The sequence below is a fragment of the Anomaloglossus baeobatrachus genome, chromosome 3 (assembly GCF_048569485.1).
Source record: "Anomaloglossus baeobatrachus isolate aAnoBae1 chromosome 3, aAnoBae1.hap1, whole genome shotgun sequence".
Taxonomy (NCBI): Eukaryota; Metazoa; Chordata; class Amphibia; order Anura; family Aromobatidae; genus Anomaloglossus; species Anomaloglossus baeobatrachus.
The window spans coordinates 115,549,288-115,568,564 of record NC_134355.1 but is presented as its reverse complement, the minus strand read 5'-3'; the positions used below and the strand labels follow the sequence as shown (position 1 = coordinate 115,568,564).

Sequence of the window (19,277 nt, the reverse complement as noted above, 5' to 3'; positions counted from 1 at the left end):
AGCGGAGGGGCGGAGAGCAGCCGCATTAACAACACCCCTACCTCGTTGCTGGAGGATGAAGAAACACTGTTGTTCGTCGTTCCCGGGGTGTCACACGTAGCGATGTGTGCTGCCTCAGGAACGACGAACAACCTGCGTTCACAACGAGCAACGACATTTTGAAAATGAATGACGTGGCAACGATCAACGATTTAGGGGAGTATTTTTGATCGTTAGCGGTGGCTCTTAGGTGTTACACGCAACGACGTCGCTAACAACGCCGGATGTGCGTCACGAATTCCGTGACCCCGACGACATATCGTTAGATATGTGGTTGCGTGTAAAGTGGCCTTAAGACTGGTCTTCTTCTTTCTAAAGCCAGTAAAGACTTGAAGTTTGTACGCCTTTTACTGTGCACTTTACTAATCAAACAAAAGTTATGTTGGGTTTTCTTATGAGCAATGAACACGGAGACATCAGGTCAAGTGTCCTGGCAATGTCATTAGACAATGGAGTTCACAATCTGCAGCCTCCAGTGATAGACACGGAAAATAATACTTGTACAGAGCAGCGCCAGTTCTGTTAACCATTTCAGTACTACAAGGCCGCCAATATTATGGGGTAGATTTATTAAATAAGTATTTAGAAAATACACTCACAATTGGATATTTATTTTTATACAAGTTTTGCACCACTTTAAGCAGTTTAAATCAGAAAACTGGTGAAAACTGCATGCTGAATTGGAGGCTTTTGCGTATCTTTATTTTAATTACATCATATATTATATAACACAGTTAGTCAGGATAGTTTATAAATGAGTTAGTATGTAAGGAATACCGTAAGGAAAGTAGCCACGGTTGCACTGTAGCTTTACAGCGCTGGGGTCCTGGGTTTAAATCACAACAAAGACAACAAAGACAACATCTGCAAGGAGTTTGTATGTTCTCCCTGTGTTTGTGTGGGTTTCCTCCAGGTTCTCTGGTCTCCTCCCACACTCCAAATAGTGATAGGGGATTTAGATTGTAGGCCAAATTGGGGATAGTGATGATCATGTCTGTGAAGTACTGTGGAATTAATGGTACTAGAAGACAAAAGAAGGTACAGAACCACATTTTTTTGTTTTTGCCAGCAGGGGTGTAACTACTAGTGACTGCCATGCTTTTGAATTACAAGTTTGGGTTGTATGGAGTTTCTATGTCAAACATATTTTTTATTATTTCAATTGACAAAACTGTGCTGCAAATAACTGTATCTCACATACTCAGCAGTTCACGATTAAACGTGTTTATGCAGTTCTGCAACATGTGAACCCTGCCTAAGTTACTTTCAATTAATTGATTTATGCCCTTTCCCCTTTAGTAAATCTAGGGGATCCTATGTAGTACTTTCCAATATCAATTTGATTGACTGATGAAGAGTACCATGATACCACACGCTCTTCCCAGTGCTCCTCCTCACTGCTCCAGTGACTCAGCCAGCAGCACTGTATTACATGATAATCTTTGGTGCCTGGCCACAGCAGTCAGATACAGGCAGCCACCCAAAGGCCTCCACTCCCACCATGATCATGTATAAGACCATGGAGGGCCTTCAGGTGTGGTTGCTGTTGCACTCCCTACTTTTACGATTGTTACGGCCCTGCCTTCTTAAACTTTTTAAGATCAATGGGATCTTATTGGATTCCTAAAGAGCAGGGTTGTCTATGAGCCAATATAAGATCCATGTAGGCATCCACAGCTCAAAAGAAAGGGCCAGTAGGTGTCCTGTGATGTTTTTATCAGTTAAATTTGGGGGGCTAAGTTTAAGCACAGCAGTGTGTAAAATGATAAGAGGTAGCGCTTTGCTCTGTCTAGGGCACGTGTACACCCCAGCATGTTTATTTCAATGGAAAGACATGGTGACAGGTTCTCTTCGGGGCATTGCCTTAGACTAAAAAACCTTTTATATTGTAGTACTATGTGCTAATCATTGTAACACACAACAGAATACTTCAACTGCTGAGCTGCAGCCTGACGGCCTTTTTAATTGTGATCAGAGACGTCTCGCGCTCATCTGATTATTTTGCAGTTACATTCTATCCTCATTAAGTCCTCGTGCTGTCCTTTATTGAAGAAATGCAGCTCTTTCTTCTTCTGTATTCAGATAGCTACTTGTTAACTAGTCTGAGACAGCTGAAAAGACAGTCTTGTTCTCTCTACACAATGATCATTCAGCCTCCCCATAAATGCCATTAACACCTGTATGCCGCTGACATCTTGCTTTCCAGACAAGGTAGGTCATCTTCCTTTTAATTTCGCAAATGTGCAGAAGTGACAAACATTGGGGACATTCCTGCTAACAATGCCATCTGCTGCCTGACAAGATTGGGCAATAGTCAAGCTCTCAAATGAGATGTAATGGAAAAAACACAGAAAACCTGCTCACTTTTACTCTAAGGAAATTTGCCGTCAGCCAGCACTTTCCATGTAATGTGTTTACAGTGGAGATCTGAGCCATAAATTGACAGGTTTGACTTGGTAAAAGCGCAGTGAACCCTGGATCTTAGTATATAACCATTGAGCTCTGTAATCAGTAACCTGGTTCCAGGTCTGCTGTTTATAGCCTCCTGAATGTAGATGCTAACAGTCTAGATTGGGAAAATTGCTCTAAAAAATTGTCGTCCACCAGTTTCTGATGTAGCAGACATAGTTGCTTATACCAGCCCCAGCCTGGCTGAGCTCATATTTCAGATTTAGTTTTTCCTGGTGAATAGGATTCGAAAGAACATCTTGAATGTTTTCTGATATGATCTAAGTGGTCATTAAAAGGTATACCAGACAAGAAAAATTTCAATGCCAAGATAAAAGTCTGCCTCTGGTAAAGAAGGACGAGCTTTTCACTATCATGAACAAGCTGACTTTTATATGCTTATATACAATGGTGTTTCTGGTTTATAAAATCCATTATGAAACTCCATGTAGGACTTTCTAAGTTAATATAGGGATTCTTCTGTTCAGGTTTTCCATCTATTAGTGTAGAATGGGCTGTAAAACACATCTTTCGCTCAATACGATCCAACATATCCATGCATTACGTGAACAGGACTTTACGACTAATATTAACTGTATAGTGCTTAGTTTTCTCTGTGGTGTTGTTAAAGGGAAATTGAATGCTTGCTGCCAGGTTCTTACAGATAATAACTGGGACACACACTGGGTCTACCTGAAATCCGATTGCCCAAGGTGACCCTCTTAACAGGAAGCTGTTGTTCAAATCAGATGATCCCTTAAAAGTATGGAGGAATTTAGCCCTACTCCTTTTTTCAATGTTGCTTAGAGAGGTTGGCCACCTCTTTTACATTGATGGGCTATCCTTAGGGGCACTTTGCACACTCCGACATCGCAAGCCGATGCTTGCGATGCCGAGCGCGATAGTCCCCGCCCCCGTCGCAGCTGCGATATCATGGTGATAGTTGGCGTAGCGAAAATTATCGCTACGCCAGCTTCCCATGCACTCACCTGCCCTGCGACGTCGCGCTGACCGGCGACCCGCCTCCTTATTAAGGGGGCGGGTCGTGCGGCGTCATAGCGATGTCACAGGCAGGCGGCCAATAGAAGCGGAGGGGCAGAGATGAGCGGGACGTAAACATCCCGCTCACCTCCTTCCTTTGCATAGCTGGCGTGAGCCGCAGGACGCAGGTAGGAGATGTTCCTCGCTCCTGCGGCTTCACACACAGCGATGTGTGATGCCGCTGGAACGAGGAACAACATCGTAACATCGGTCATTTCCAAATTATGGAAATGACCAACGCTACACCGATGATACAATTGCGACGATTTTGCGCTCGTTAATCGTATCAAAAAAGCTTTACATACTACGATATCGCGTGCGACGCCGGATGTGCGTCACTTTCAATTTGACCCCACCGACATCGAACCTGCGATGTCGTAGTGTGCAAAGTGCCCCTTAGATTAGGTCAACAATGTCTAATCAGCTAGGGTCCAATATCTGGCACCCCCGCCGATCAGCTGTCAGCGGTGGCAGCCTATGGCCATAAATGCTCAGTTCCGGAGCTGCCCAGTTAACCTATAGTGGCTGCGGCCAGGTACTTCACATCTGCCTCATTGATTTGAATGGGAGGCAAATGGGCAGTACCCGGCAGTGGCCACTATCAAAAGACGGGGCAGTTCTCAACTGAGCATTTGCAGTGGCAGCACCAAGAACAGCTGATCCACCGGGTCTTGGACCCCGGTAGATCAGACATTGATGACCTGTCTTAACAAGAGGCCATGAATGTTAAAGTAGTGGCCAACATTTTTAAGTTAATTGGGTTTTGCGGTCATTCATTTATGTACAACCCTCCTAAAGTCATGCCACAGCATTTCAATTGGGTTGAAGTCTGGACTTTGACTGGACCTTTCAAACGCCTTATTTTTTTTCTATTTTAGCTATTCTTATGTAGGTTTAGTGGTGTGATGGAAATCATTGTTCTGCTGCATGACCTAATTTCAGCAAAGCTTTAGCTTTTGGATAGTTGGCTTCATATAGGACTCTGCAGGAGCACAACAAACGAGCTCATCCATGGGACCCACCTTCCTGTCCCATTTTGCAGGGGGGTGCAGGACACGACTTTTGATGCCAGAACAGTGTGAACAGGTGATTGGTTGGATGGCAGATAATGCTTCCAGTATGTTTCCCAGATCCACACTGTCTTTGTAGCCAAGAGTCTTGACCACTTAATCCTCAACCTGATCCTCCTTCCTTCCTCCCACCATGGCGAGTCCCAGGAGACAAGTGATTCCACACTCAGACACTCAGAAGAGCTCTTTAAATTTCCATGTATTGTTTCTGGCCTCTCTCCCTACACGCTTCAAAAGGGAAATGAAGAGATCGTGTGTAGTGATGCCCAAATATTTGAGCAGCCATGGTCAGAAGACGAAGGTGGGGAACAGCAATTAGTATCTCAAAAGATAGATGATGATGAGACACAGTTGCCAACAAGTGGTGGTGTTACGTCAGGAAGTCAGGAGTACCAGAGTTTAGAAGTGGAAGATGAGGTGGTGAACGATGAAGTCACTGACCCAACCGGCGAAGGTGCCATGCAGAGCAAGAACAGCAGCGCAGAGGGGGAGGGATCTGCAGCACTGCAACAGGCAGGAAGAGGCAGTGGTGTGTCCAGAGGGAGAAGGCGGGCAACTGTTTCCCATAGCACCCCCATACTGCAAGTTTCTAGGCCAGGTTAGGCGTTACTCTGTCTGGTGCTTTTTTTAAAGAAAATGCAGGCGATAAAATAATGGTCATTTGCTACCTGTGCCATATCAAGAACAGCAGGAGCCTGACAACTACCAGCCTGATCATCACCAGCATGCTCATGCATATGTCATCAAAGCAGCCGACTAGGTGGGCCGAATGCCTGGGTCCACAATTAGTATCTGCATGTGACAACAGAGCCTCTTCCCCTGTTCTATGTGCTTGCCAATCCCCTGTCCAGGACGCAGACGCGGGTGCCTCCCGCCCTGCACCTGTCATTGCACATTCACAAGCTCCATCAGCAAATACGTCTCATTCAGCTGTCCCTTCAGTCCTTGGAACGCAAATTTAAATATCCAGCCACCCACCCACAGGCCCGAGCACTAAACAAGCACATTTCCATACTGCTTACCCTGTAAATTTTGCCTTTTAGGCTTATTGACACTGAGGCTTTGGCAACCTTATGGCAGTGCCCATCCCTTGGTACTAGGTCCCCAGCCGCCACTATTTTTCCTGTTGTGCCATCCCTGCCTTACACAAGCATGTGTCCTATAACATCACCCGTGCCCTGACCAACGCAGAATTGTAGGTACTAGTTCCATCAGGGGTTTCCTCCACCTCCTATGTCATTTCCTGCACCCTCTCCGCATCCTCATCCGAATTATCATCTTGGAACATGTCGTCCATATCAGTCACAAGCTGGAAGCACTGCCTCTATGAAATGGCAACAGGCTCTGCTGAAACTAATTTGTTTAGGTGACAAACGGCACACTGCAGCAAAGTTGTGGAAAGCTATAACAGGCCAGACATATCTGTGACTGTCACCGCTAAACCTTCAACCAGACATGGTCATTTGTGATAATGGCCATAACCTGGTGGCTCGCATACATACCATGCCTGGTCCACGTGCTCACTTTAGTGGTTCAGCAGTTTCTGAAAACCTACCCAGATTTAACTGAGCTACTTGTGAAGGTATGCTGTGCGTGCGCCCATTTCCGCAAGTCCAGCAGTCTGGCAGTGCTACAGCAGTGCTTGCAGAGGGCAGTAATTGAATACCAGCTACTACATGCCAGTAATTATTACGGTCAGCCTCCGCACATAGGGACCGACAAGTGGGCATGGCTGTCTAATATCTGTGAGGTTCTACAAAACTTTGAGGAATCCACCAAGATGACGCCATAATCAGCGTAACCATCCAGTTTCTGTATATACTCAAACGCTCGCTGCTTACAGTTAAAAAGGAAGACTTGCATGTGGACTAGGTTGAGATGGAGGAAGAAAGTGATACTGCCCAACCCAGCTTCCTCTCATCTTCTCAGCACAGATTGGGTGATAATGAGGAGAAGGAGGAAGAGGAGGAGAAACAGGAGATGGTTGCCTTCACTACAGAGGGTACAACCCACACCAGCTTCATCCCATCTGTTCAGTGTGGATATGCTGAAGAGGAGGAGGATATGGAATGTTGTCCTCCTGTAGGGGATGGGAAAGTCTTGACTGTTGGGAGTCAAACACAAGGAGAACATACAAACTCCTTGCAGATGTTGTCCTTGATGGGATTTGAACTCCAGTGCTGGAAGACTGCTGTGCCAACCAATGAGCCACCACACTGCCCCCTCTCCTTCCTGCGGCGGAGAGGGCTAGTAAAAGGGTGCAATACCAGAAGGCCCTAGTCAAACAATTCATGCAAAAAAATACCATCTAAAAACGCTGGCGGCAGGTGCTATAGTTCCTTGTGCAATCAAGGAGCAAAAACGAGGGAGACACACACCAGGTCCAACAGAAGCAGGGGAACACTATCAAAGGACTGAGACAGTTTCAATAGGCCCTCCCAGCACCCAGGCCCTGATGTGCGGGGTATTCTGGCAAGGAGGGAAAAGTTTTGGAAAATGGTGAAGGAGTACCTAGCCAACTGTAGCACCATCTTCGGTGATTCCTCTGTGCCATATAGCTATTGGGTATCCAAGCTTGACATGTGGCATGAACTGTGTCTCTCTACGCCTTTGAAGTGCTGACCTGCCCTGACGCTAGCATTTTGTCAGAGAGGCTTTTAACTGCCGCCGGGGGCATAATAACTCATAGGTGCATCTGCCTGTCATCTGAAAATGCTGACAGGCTGACTCTTATCAAAATAAACAGGGCCTAGCTTGACCAAGACATCTCATCCCCACTGGATGATAGCAGAAAAGCCTAAATCCAATTCAGTTGTTCCTTTCTTTGGTGTATTCCCATGCTTCTTCCCACCCAAAAAAGGGTATAAGGTTCATGATTTTGTCAAGAAGTATAAGGGGATAACTGGGGACAGGGGCTCCAAGACTAGCTCTCAGGCTAGGAGGTCCTAGCTGTCCCTTATCCCAGAGGTACTTCTGATAGTGAAGAGGTCTGGACCGCTAACCTAGCCCTGTATCAGGCAGTATATGATCAGGATTAAATAAAGAGCAGGAAGGGAATAAACAAGCATCATTCAGTAGTTCACCAGCAACTGGATCACAACCGCACATGGACTACTATCGCTTAAAGCTATAATCTGCACAGTAAGTCAGTTTCCACCATCTTAAAAAGGTGGTGAGAAGGTGTGATAGGTTTTTCATAACATTTGATGCTAGAGGTAACCAGCAGACTAAGGGAGATTTACCCCCTCCAGCCCAATCACTAATGAGAAAACAGCTGGTCGACGCCCAAGCCTGCGTGTGCAACTCAGAAGCCCCAGAGAAACCCTCAGTGTGGACTGTCAGTCTGTGGTGTCAACAGCGCCAGATACCGTCATGACACTCGGTGAGTTTTAAGCCAAATGCCATGTGACAGATTTCTTTCTTTTCTTGTCCTCCTCTTCCACCATATCAAAAGGGTCATCACGCGACCCTCGTTCAAAATTTTAGAAAGTCATCATGCGGCCCTTGCTCCAAATTTTTAGAGGGTCATCAGGTGGCCTTTGCTCCAAATTTTGTTAGATAGTAATCAAGCGGCTCTCACTCATAATATTTATAGGGTCATCAGGCAGCCATCGCTCAAAGTTTTTAAAAGGTAAACAGGCGGCCCTCACTCATAATTTTTAGAGGCTCATTATGTGACATTCCCTCTTAATTTTTCCAGTGTGTGTATGATGCCCTTCTTTTTAATTTTTTTCAGGATGTGCATGAGGCCTCCTACTACACTTTTCTTACATACATAGATGTTTACCATCCAGGGGTAAATGTTTGTCACCCCTTGCACTTAGTGCACAGGCTTTATCAGTCTAGGATCCCATTCTTTAAAAATGGGAAAAAGTGTTTTCTGAGGCTTTCCTCTACATGTCTTTCAGGGTGTATTGCAGTTCCTCCTATTTTTTAGTAGCCATTGCACTTGTATAGGCTTTATGAATCCCACTACCTAACTATTTTGACAGAATGTGTATGAGGCCCTCCGTTTCTGTCTAATTAAGGATGTATCAGAGTCCCTCTTTCTTCTAATTTTTGGCACTTCTTGCATTGTATAGGCTTTGTGAGTTTCAGAGTTCCTCATTCATAAATTAAACAGGATATGTCTGGTCATGTCACACACACCACATGCCCAGATAAGGTAGTAAAATGTTAAAATTACATTTACCTGTGAATACTGGTGGGTGTCGTTTTATTTCCCCTCTCTACTATGTCATCTACTGTAATCATTAGTGACTGGGAAGTACGGTAAGAAATGGCCTGGCTATTAAGGGGGGGAGGAGTCTATTTTTTTTTCTCCTTTTAAGTCTGCCTTATATAGAAGTCATTCTACAGAAAAGAATGTTTCCTAACATTTTTTTCCTGTAAAATCCATTTTATCTTTTGTATGCTTCATTGTCAGTCTGAAAAAGTGGTGTAATACTCTGACAACATTGTTCCCGGCAGTGACCTGAGAGTCAGAGATGCATCCAATCGTCTTCCACATGATGTTTCCATTCCGTTTGAGTCCTGTTTCCATTCATGTCAGCGATTTTCCTGCTTGCCCAGTCCTCCTGTTAGGGTCTTCTGGAAAAATGCTCGAGTTTCCCATTGACTTCCATTATACTCGGTACTCTTGGTACTCATGCACGTCCGAGAGTCCCACCTGCTCAGTTCGAGTGCCGAACTCCCGAGCATTTTAGTGCTTGCTCACCAATAGTTTGTTTTCCTTAGTATTTTGTTATCGCATGCATAATTGCTACAGACCTGCAAACTTGCAAAACTTCTGCTTTTATAGAGTAGGTCACACTTGCTGATGAACCATTAATCAAGGGCATTTGATCAGTATCACCTGGCTGCTACTTACCATCTTAATTTCTATGAAAGCAGTAAGGGTGCATTTTGTCCTGGTATCTTTTTTAATAATGATACTTTGTAATTTGTCATGTGTTTATCTCAATTCAAAGAGGGTGTTGTTAGTTTTTCTCATGACTGTACATACATATATACACACATGTATATGATATTTTTATGAAGGTGTTCATGCAATTTGCTGTACATGTATGATCCTATAATGGCATAAAGAACTCAGCCACATATTTGGCAGTGGACATCAGTTACATTTTACAGCATCTGGTGGTTAGACAGATGGAGGAGGCACGCTCTGTCACCCCATACGTTTCCCACTTACTGATTTCAAGGTCATTGTGGCAGCCAGGGGATAACCAATGACCATAGATCTACTGTGTTATTGTACCTATTAAACCCGTCAAGTTATAATTTGTTGTACATGGCAATTTAGAATTAATGTGCTGTCTTATATGAGCAATAAAATGTATACATAGTTAGGTACCAGTGGGACAAATAAAAAGCATAAGTAAAAGCACAAAAGTTTTAAAATAAACTGGAGCTGCTAGCAGGTCACAAATCACAGGAGACCAACCGGAGCAACTCTGGAAACAGTTGAAGACGACAGCAGGTAAGTATAAGACCAGGAGAGGGGTACTTACAATTAAAGCACCAATCGAGTGCTGAAATAAAAAAAAACACGTGTAAAGGTTCTCTACCAAAATTATCAACCCTCCTAAGTTCTTTATATTACGTAACCACCAAACGTGTACTTTTTTTCAGTTTAAGTGGTGAAAAAAAACAAACTAAACTTTTGTAAAAAAAAGAAAAAAAAATCTTGTCGCTATTTTCCAAGACCCATAACGTTTTTACTTTTTCTGATATGGGCCTGTGAGAGGACTTCTCTTTTTGTGTCCTGATTTGACGTTTTTACTGATACCATTTTGGGGTAGATATGATGTTTTGATCTTTTGGTCGCCTCTTATAGCATATTATTGCACTGTTGCAGTGGCCCAAAAACTTAATTCTGGCATTTGTTTCTTTTTTTTTCTATTTTTTTTTTAATTACGTTATTTACCAATCAGATTCATTTATTTTATATACTTTTACAAATACAATGATTAAAGATGGGAAAACCAGCAGATGTTTGGGTTTGGCAGGTTCAATCGTATCAATCAGAGATGCTGTGCCTGCCAGTGGGCGGAAGAAGCCGTGAATATGTATGAGGGTAATGAGTTTCCCTGGAAGTAGTTACAGCCGTGCAGGAGATTCGTTAAGTATAAGGCTATGTGCGCACGTTTGACAAATAGTCCGCAGCATTTTGACACCGCATGTGCGTTCCAAAACTGCGCTTTGGATTGCAGAATGGATGCAGAATTCATGCGTACTGTATGCTTGCTCATAGATTTTGCAAAATTCTCAGTCTTTGCTGGGGACACAGAACACATGCGTTTACAAAGCAGTTGAAAACGCTGCGGAAACGCATGAAAAATGCACACGTGCGCACACAGCCTAAAGCTCCTGCTCTAATCTCCCTAGCCCTTTCTACCACCATTTTAGAGCACAATATTTGGATCCCCATAGACTTATATGGGGATTGATATCAAGGCAGCAGATATTCAGGATTAATTTCGGTCCCGAACCAGGTGGTGTTTTTTTGGTTTTTTTTGTTTTTTTTTTTAAATCCGGTTGGACCCATTGTTCTCGAATATCTGCGGGTTCGCCCATCTCTACCCACAAGTGTTCAATTGAGCTGAGGTGTGGGGCCTGTGGGGGCCAATCCAGCAACTATACTTCATTGTCACTGAACCATTTCTTCGCCAATCTTGATGTATGCTTCGGATCGTTGTTCTGCTGGAACAATATTTCGTCCTTTTCATATCCAATGTACTCGAGTCTACGATTTAACTCCTCTTGTAGCATACTCACTTATAACTCAGCATTGAAACCACCATCGATCCTGGCCATGTATCAAATGTTTTTGGCTGAGAAACAACCCCATGTCATCAGGCTTCCTCCACTAAAGGTGTGACGACATGGACTCTCATGGGTTAAAGTTTCTTAACATTCAGCCAGACGTATTGTTCTTTTGTGTAGTACCTCATGTTTGCTTAGCTATTGTATCTCCAGACTCTTCCAGTAATCATTGTATTGTAGTTGTGTATTGCTAATGTGATTACCTTAGTAGCCATTGTCGAGTCTGTGACTTGCAGACTTCATGTAGATATCCTCAGTCTTTCTATGCACACCATTTAAATGAACATTATCCATGCAGCTTGAAATTCATCCAATGGGAGAAGCAATCTTGTCCAACCAATCCGATGAGGACGCAGTGTACCCAAGTGGAAGGCTGTGGCTATAAAAGGGATTTCTTTAAGCCACCAGGGGGTTGTTGATGGATGCTGATGGATCGATCCAGTCTAAGCTCTTAGGAGCTGACTAGAGGATCAGGATATCTTATGGCTTCAATCTAGGGACTCCAGTTCCGGTTGGAGACCATATCCACAGCCTAGGGATTTCGACTCCGGCTGCCAGGATTGTAACATCATACCAGGACTACCTAAGGAGGACACTCAGGTTGGGACAGTTCAGTCACCTGTTACAGACTTTGCAGACCTCATATAGCTTCCTAAATCTAGCGGGGTGCTGCTGGATTGGAGTAAATAGCCCTGGAACCTCTGAGGCATGGACATTCTACATCCCTGGTGAGCCAGCGGAAGGGTGAGACTCTGTTGCCTGTTACATTTGTGTGTTTTGCTGGTTATGTGTTATGTGCCATTAATTGTTTGGGGATCCAATAAAGTCTAATTATTGTGGTTCCCTCACCCTGTGTTGTCTGAGTAGTGTTACGCCCACGATTAAGGAGGCCGGCGTTCAGTTAGGATGAGCCCTGAGCCACGCTGTCTTTCTAAAGGCGGCGGGTTTTAGTGGACGAGAGCACCCACTGATCCCCGTGTCTCCACAACAGGTCCTTCAAGTTTTCGATCCATTAGCCCCTTTTTCCCTCGTTTCTTCCAGACCCATTTCCACCCATCAGAGCCTAGTGTATTGACTTTCGTCTCATCACTCCAAATCACACATTAACAATCTTCTACCGTCCATTTTTCATACTTCTTTGCAAACTCAAGCTAATGATTCTCATGATGATATTGAGGTCAAGGCTTCTTCGCCTTTTTTCGGACCGCCATTCCAGACTTGTGTAATGTGCATCGCACAGTGCTTGCATGGTTGTCTGTGATCTTACTGTTACAAAGCACTTGACCCATCTCCACTGCCGTGTTTGTCGATAGACTTTGTGATGAACTGACTTGTTGACTCTGATATTTTGCCTGGACATACACCTCTTTGCTTTTGAATGGATGCATGGACTTCATTTCTTATTGTTCCAACTGTCATGGCACTTACATGACGCAGTTTTTCATCGTTATTAATGAGCTGGATGATGCTGTTTCTCTTTTGTTGGAAAATCTTTTTCTTTGCTACTCCTTGATTCAAACCTGTGACTTTTCTTTCTTTTGGAAATCAACCTATTAAAACACTGAGCTATGAGGGAATGTGAAAACAGGTTGTAATTTTGTAGTATACTGGAAGAAAATGTTTTTCAAATACCAGGAGCAAAACAGTAACAATGCAGTAACATACAAGAATCTTCATAACTAATCATATACTAAATTGTTGTAAGTCAAATTTATGTATGAGATAGCCAAGATGATTTTCTATAAAATGAATGTAGTCTCACCTTCAAAACTGTAGTGGATGGTGAGATATGGAGCCTAAAAGTCAAAAGTTTAAAACATTGTTACCCTTTTGCTCGTCAATGTATATCATGGTCCTCATATAGCCTCCTATATACATGAGCCCCACATGGCCCCCTATATGCATAATCCTCACAAAGCCCACTATATACAGTATGCTCTCATGCGCACATGAAAAATACAAACCCCACATACTCACCTCTCACCAGTTCCCCCACCGCTCTGCTGAACTGATACTCCGCACAGCTGACTCACACACTCAGCAGTGAAAGAATAGGCCAGCAGCCTCTTCCCTCCAGCAATGTATTCACCGCTATCCACAGGATGTAAATAGTGGTGACATAGGTTGATGTGCAGCAGCGTTGGCAGAAACCATGGTGTGGCCTGCGATCCACTATTTTGAGCCCTTCAGCTGTCACACTCCTTGGGCCATACTGGAATAGCCAGAGGGCCGGATGTGGCCCGTGGCACTCACTTTGTCCAGCCCTAGTCTAAGGTATATGGGTGCTTTGAATAGATTTTTAAAAATGGCCGTTTTCAGTGTTTAAAATGGGCTGGATCTAATTAAATTGAAGATCCACATATTCATACAGATCTTTAGTGCTATTCATAATTATTGCACTGTAGTACCAATGTAATGGTGGACAATTACTGATTTCCTTCTGTTGGACCCCTAAGCTATTTACTTTGTACTGAAAGGCATCTGAATGTTCATTCTGTAGTCCATGTGGAACATTTGTTCAAGCCTTATACAATATTGATGAGTTGACATAGCGTTGGGCCTTATGGCATGGAAAACAAGCCCAGACAGCATCTGATAAATACCTCCACGTTATGCCTTTTTGTTTAATTACCCGTCAAGCATTACCAGCAGACATCTTCATATCTTGATTGATAACTCGTACTCCATATGTTTTCTGACTAATGCGTGGTGAAGTTGTATAATGTCCGCTTTTACATCAATGTACTTATCAGGGATCCTGTTCCTGGGTCTGATGAAAGTAAAGCTGTTGCTATGTGCATGTCATAGGAGCCTTTTATCTTCTTAAACCCTGAGAGTGTTAACGGTTCATATACCCAACTGCTACTGTGGAAATTGCTGCCTGACATACATATTGTTTAGCTGGAAACTATAGACCGTCCTTCATGGTTAATATATGCAGAAAAATCAAAAACCTTAAAGACATCGATGAGATAAATGATTCTTCCTTTTAATAGAATGTTATTCATATGCTTTTAATCAAAGGTCCATGAGATATTCTCTCCACTAGCAATATCTACAAGGCATAAGCAGGGCTACAGGCTAGTGTTTGTATTTTTAATTACAGGCAGAGAACGCACACATCTGAAAAACATGTGAATAACGTAAATACAGTGCCTTGCGAAGGTATTCGGCCCCCTTGAATTTGTCAACCTTTACCTACATTTCAGGCTTCAAACATAAAGGTAAACATTTTTAAATTAATTGTGAAGAATCAACAAGTGGGACACAATTATGAAGTTGAACAACATGTATTGCTTATTTTAAACTTTTTTAAAAAATAAATAACTGAAAAGTGGGGCTTGCAATATTATTCGTTCCCTTTTACTTTCAGTGCAGCAAACTCACTCCAGAAGTTTATTGAGGATCTCTGAATGATCCAATGTTGTCCTAAATGACTGATGATGATAAATATAAGCCTCCTGTGTGTAATCTAGTATCCGTATAAATGCACCTGCTCTGTGATAGTCTCAGTGCTCTGTTTAAAGCACAGATAGCATCATGAAGACCAAGGAACACAACAGGCAGGTCCGTGATACTGTTGTGGAGAAGTTTAAAGCCGGATTTCGTTACAAAAAGATTTCCAAAACTTTAAACATCCCAAGGAGCACTGGTCAAGCGATCATATTGAAATGGAAGGAGTATCATACCACTGCAAATCTACCAAGATCCGGCCGTCCATCCAAACTTTCATCTCAAACAAGGAGAAGACTGATCAGATATGCAGTCAAGAGGCCCTTAATCACTCTGGATGAACTGCAGAGATCTACAGCTGAGGTGGGAGAGTCTGTCCATAGGACAACAATCAGTTGTATACTGCACAAATCTGGCCTTTATAGAAGAGTGGCAAGAAGAAAGCCATTTCTCAAAGATATCCATAAAAAGTGTCATTTAAAGTTTGCCACTAGCCACTTGGGAGACACACCAAACATGTGGAAGAAGGTGCTCTGGTCAGATGAAACCAAAATCGAACTTTTTGGGCACAATGCCAAACAATATATTTGGCGTAAAAGCAACACAGCTCATCACCCTGAACACACCATCCCCACTGTCAAACATGGTGGTGGCAGCATCATGGTTTGGGCCTTCTTTTCTTCAGCAGGGACAGGGAAGATAGTTAAAATTGATGGGAAGATGGATGGAGCCAAATACAGGACCATTCCTGAAGAAAATCTGTTGGAGTCTGCAAAAGACCTGAGATTGGGACAGAGATTTGTCTTCCAATAAGACAATGATCCCAAACATAAAGCAAAATCTACAATAGAATGGTTCAAAAATAAACATATTCCGGTGTTAGAAGAACGGCCAAGTCAAAGTCCAGACCTGAATCCAATCGATAATCTGTGGAAAGAGCTGAAAACTGCTGTTCACAAATGCTCTCCATCCAACCTCACTCAGCACCAGCTGTTTGCAAAGGAAGAATGGGCAAGAATTTCAGTCTCTTGATGCGCAAAACTGATAGACCCTTACCCCAAGCGACTTGAGGCTGTAATCGCAGCAAAAGGTGGCGCTACAAAGTATTAACTTAAAGGGGACGAATAATATTGTACGCCCCACTTTTCAGTTATTTATTTTTTAAAAATGTTTAAAATAAACAATAAATTTCATTCAACTTCACAATTGTGTCCCACTTGTTGATTCTTCACCATTAATTTAATTTTTTTTATCTTTATGTTTGAAGCCTGAAATGTGGGTAAAGGTTGACAAATTCAAGGGGGCTGAATACTTTTGCAAACCACTGTAAGTAAATTTAATATATACATTTACTTAAAAATATAGATCTATAGAAAGATCATAAAGGCCTGAACTTAAGTTGGCAAGAATTAAATTGCTAGTTAAACACTATTCCTTTCTAATAAAGTCATGATAATGCTTTGCTAGGATTTGCCATCACTTTATATTCAGTGGGGAGTGTCATCTTTGGGATCTCCACCGATTCTGAGAATAAAAGAACCATAGTGTCCTTTACTAAGTATTCCCTGCATAGCGGCGCTTATGACCACCAGCCTGGGAAAAGGCAGTAAATGGGAGATAATGTTAAACTAGACCTGCAACAGCCTCTTATTTATCAAGATTATCAACCTTATTTAAAGTTGTAATCATATCTTATAAAATAATAGTATTGCTAAGATATACCATCACTTTACCATCGGAGGCCACAGAAGTTCGATTGCCTCCTATACTAAATTGATGGCATATCCTAATGATACCAATACTTTATAAGATTGGACTATGACTTTAAAAATATGTTAATAATTTTTTCTGTACTTCATATACATTAATTGAGCAACTGATTTGAAGCCAGTACCCTAGACTTGTAAAACTGCAAAAAGTTAGTAATTTGGTTCTTTGTGATATAGATGTTGGTATATATTGGAGCAAGGTATGCACTACGCCGAGATTTGGATTGCCTCTTGAAATTTTTTACACCTTAATAGCTTCTATTAGTGTGTCCTTTAAAATAAATGTGATTGTACAGTGTCTGTTTGTTTTTGTGTTTGGATATTTGTACAAGACCAATTTCCAAGAACAGTTATCTGAATTCATTTTTCTAACTGCAAAGTGCCTACAGTGAAACATGGTGGTGGCAGTGTCCTTACAGTACGTGGGGCTGTAAGAGTGCTACTGGTGTCAGGGAGCTTTTTTTTGCTTCAACTAGTTTGAGTAAAACTAAAGATTTTGTAATGAAAGTTATATTATTAAACTTACTTTCATATTATGGGTAATATAATGTTATATTAAACTCAGTCTTGTTAGCATTTTGGAGATTATTATTGTTTTCAGTGAGATGTTCATTAAAATATTTTTCAATGGGGGTGCACTCATTTATGCTTAGCACTGTATATGCAGTTTAGTCCATAACTATTTAGAAAGTAACCAAATCTTCACGATTTTGGCTTTCCATGCCACTATTTTTTATTTAAAATGTAACAACTGAGATGCAGTTGTAGTGTAGCCTTTCAGGTTTAATGGCATGGAACAAAAATATCCTGTGAACCGTTTAGGAATCGCAGCCATTTTTCTACAACGCCTATTCATTTCAGGGTCTTGATGGGGTTGAGATCTGGTGATTGACTTGGCCATTGTAGAATATTCCACTTCTTTGCCTTAAACTGCTGGGTTACTTTTGCAGTATGTTTTGGGTCATTGTCCATCAGTACTGTGAAGTGCTGTCTAATCAACATTGCTTAATTTTGTTGAACCTTAGCAGAAAGAATAGCCCTATACACTTTGGAATTCATCCAGCTGCTTAAGTCACATCATCAATAAACACTTGTGACCAAGTGTTGTTGGAAGCCATGCATGCCCAGCCATCACATTGCAGTGCCTCCACCATGTTTTACAAATGATGTGGTGTGCTTTAGATCATGAAGAGGAAAGAGTTCTGCCCAGCGCAAGGAGGAGAAATACGTCAGTAAATTTCCAGGTGCTTTATTTTACTTGGTTTCCAATAAAACGATCATATAAACATATGAACAGTTAAGACATAGTCCTCCGTGGATATTGACACAACAGCGACGCGTTTCAGCTACTGGAGTGTAGCCATTGTCAAATAAAAATAAAAAATCATCTAGACTTTAATGAGTTACACAGCTTTTTTAAAATAATCCAGCTTATATTATGGAACCGTATTTATTAGTTCATGTGAAAAAACGACTCAGATATGGAAAATGGTGAAAATCATTAAAATACATTTTGGCATATTTGTCTTTAAACAGGCGTGACGAGCATATGCCAAGCTGAGCAATGCCCTTGCCTAACAGCTTATTCTATCATTTTATTTTTTTTAATATAACCCAGTTTAATGGTACCTAGTGTGGCCACTGGATGTCAGAATTCTTCTGTACAAAGCTTGGATTAGCAAGACATGTGTTGGTTGAAATGGAGAAGGGAAGATAATACAATTTGGCTCATATTTCCAAATTTTGGTGCAGATGCAAAAACTCAATAACAGGAAATATGATTAAATAGGAATCTGATTTAATAATAAATTAGCAAATGTGGAGTCTGTGGAGACATGAGGGTCGGGGTGCTCTTGTCTGCTGGCCTGGCTGTCTGTAGGAAGGTGGCATGGACCAGAACTCATTCCACTGAATGCCCGAACTCCTTCCCCATGGACAGAACACTACCCAAACAACACAGCCTGAGGTTACCACACTCCGCTAAGACTCTATTAGCTTACCAACAGACAATAGTATATAGTACATTCCCAGCAAGGACACAAGATGGCGCAAGTGACAGAGTCTCGCCCTTCTGCTGACTCGCCAGATATTAATACCTCCATGACTTCGAGGCATCCAAGGCCACTTTCCCAGCCAACAACACCCCACCTTTGGCAGGCAACCACTGAGAGGCGATAGCAGTAAATTTAGGACGCCAACTGAGCACAGAGATGTATGTGACCAGGTGACCAAATAGTTCCAACCTGCATTCTCAAAACAAGTTTGTGGACTCACTGTTGGATAGAGGAACAGTTCTGTAATCCACCAGCTAAAACCATGGTCACTAGACTTCTCGTCCTGTAGAATCACCGGAAGGTGGTTCTACATGGAGCAGGCCCCTTTTTGTATCCCTCAGATTCCATTTTTGGGTATTTTGTCCAACAGAATTGGAGGGAGATAATGGCTGTTCCCTCATTGTTCGCTACATCAGTTGTCCTCCAGATGATACCAGCTAGTACACCGCAGGGGCTGATGGAATCCGCAATCAGCAAGCATCCCACAAGTTAGCATACAAAAAAGGGCACCGGACAGTCCCACATGAAACAATGGCCCATGTCCCTTGACTCACAAAACAAAGAAATGATACCTC

The 19,277-nt window shown here is 42.4% G+C and overlaps 1 protein-coding gene across 4 annotated transcripts in view; it reads left to right on the top strand.

Annotated features, from left to right (window-relative positions):
- Positions 1 to 19,277, top strand: part of CFAP61 (cilia and flagella associated protein 61) — a 447,743-nt gene that overhangs the window by 206,912 nt on the left and 221,554 nt on the right. The window lies entirely within an intron of this gene.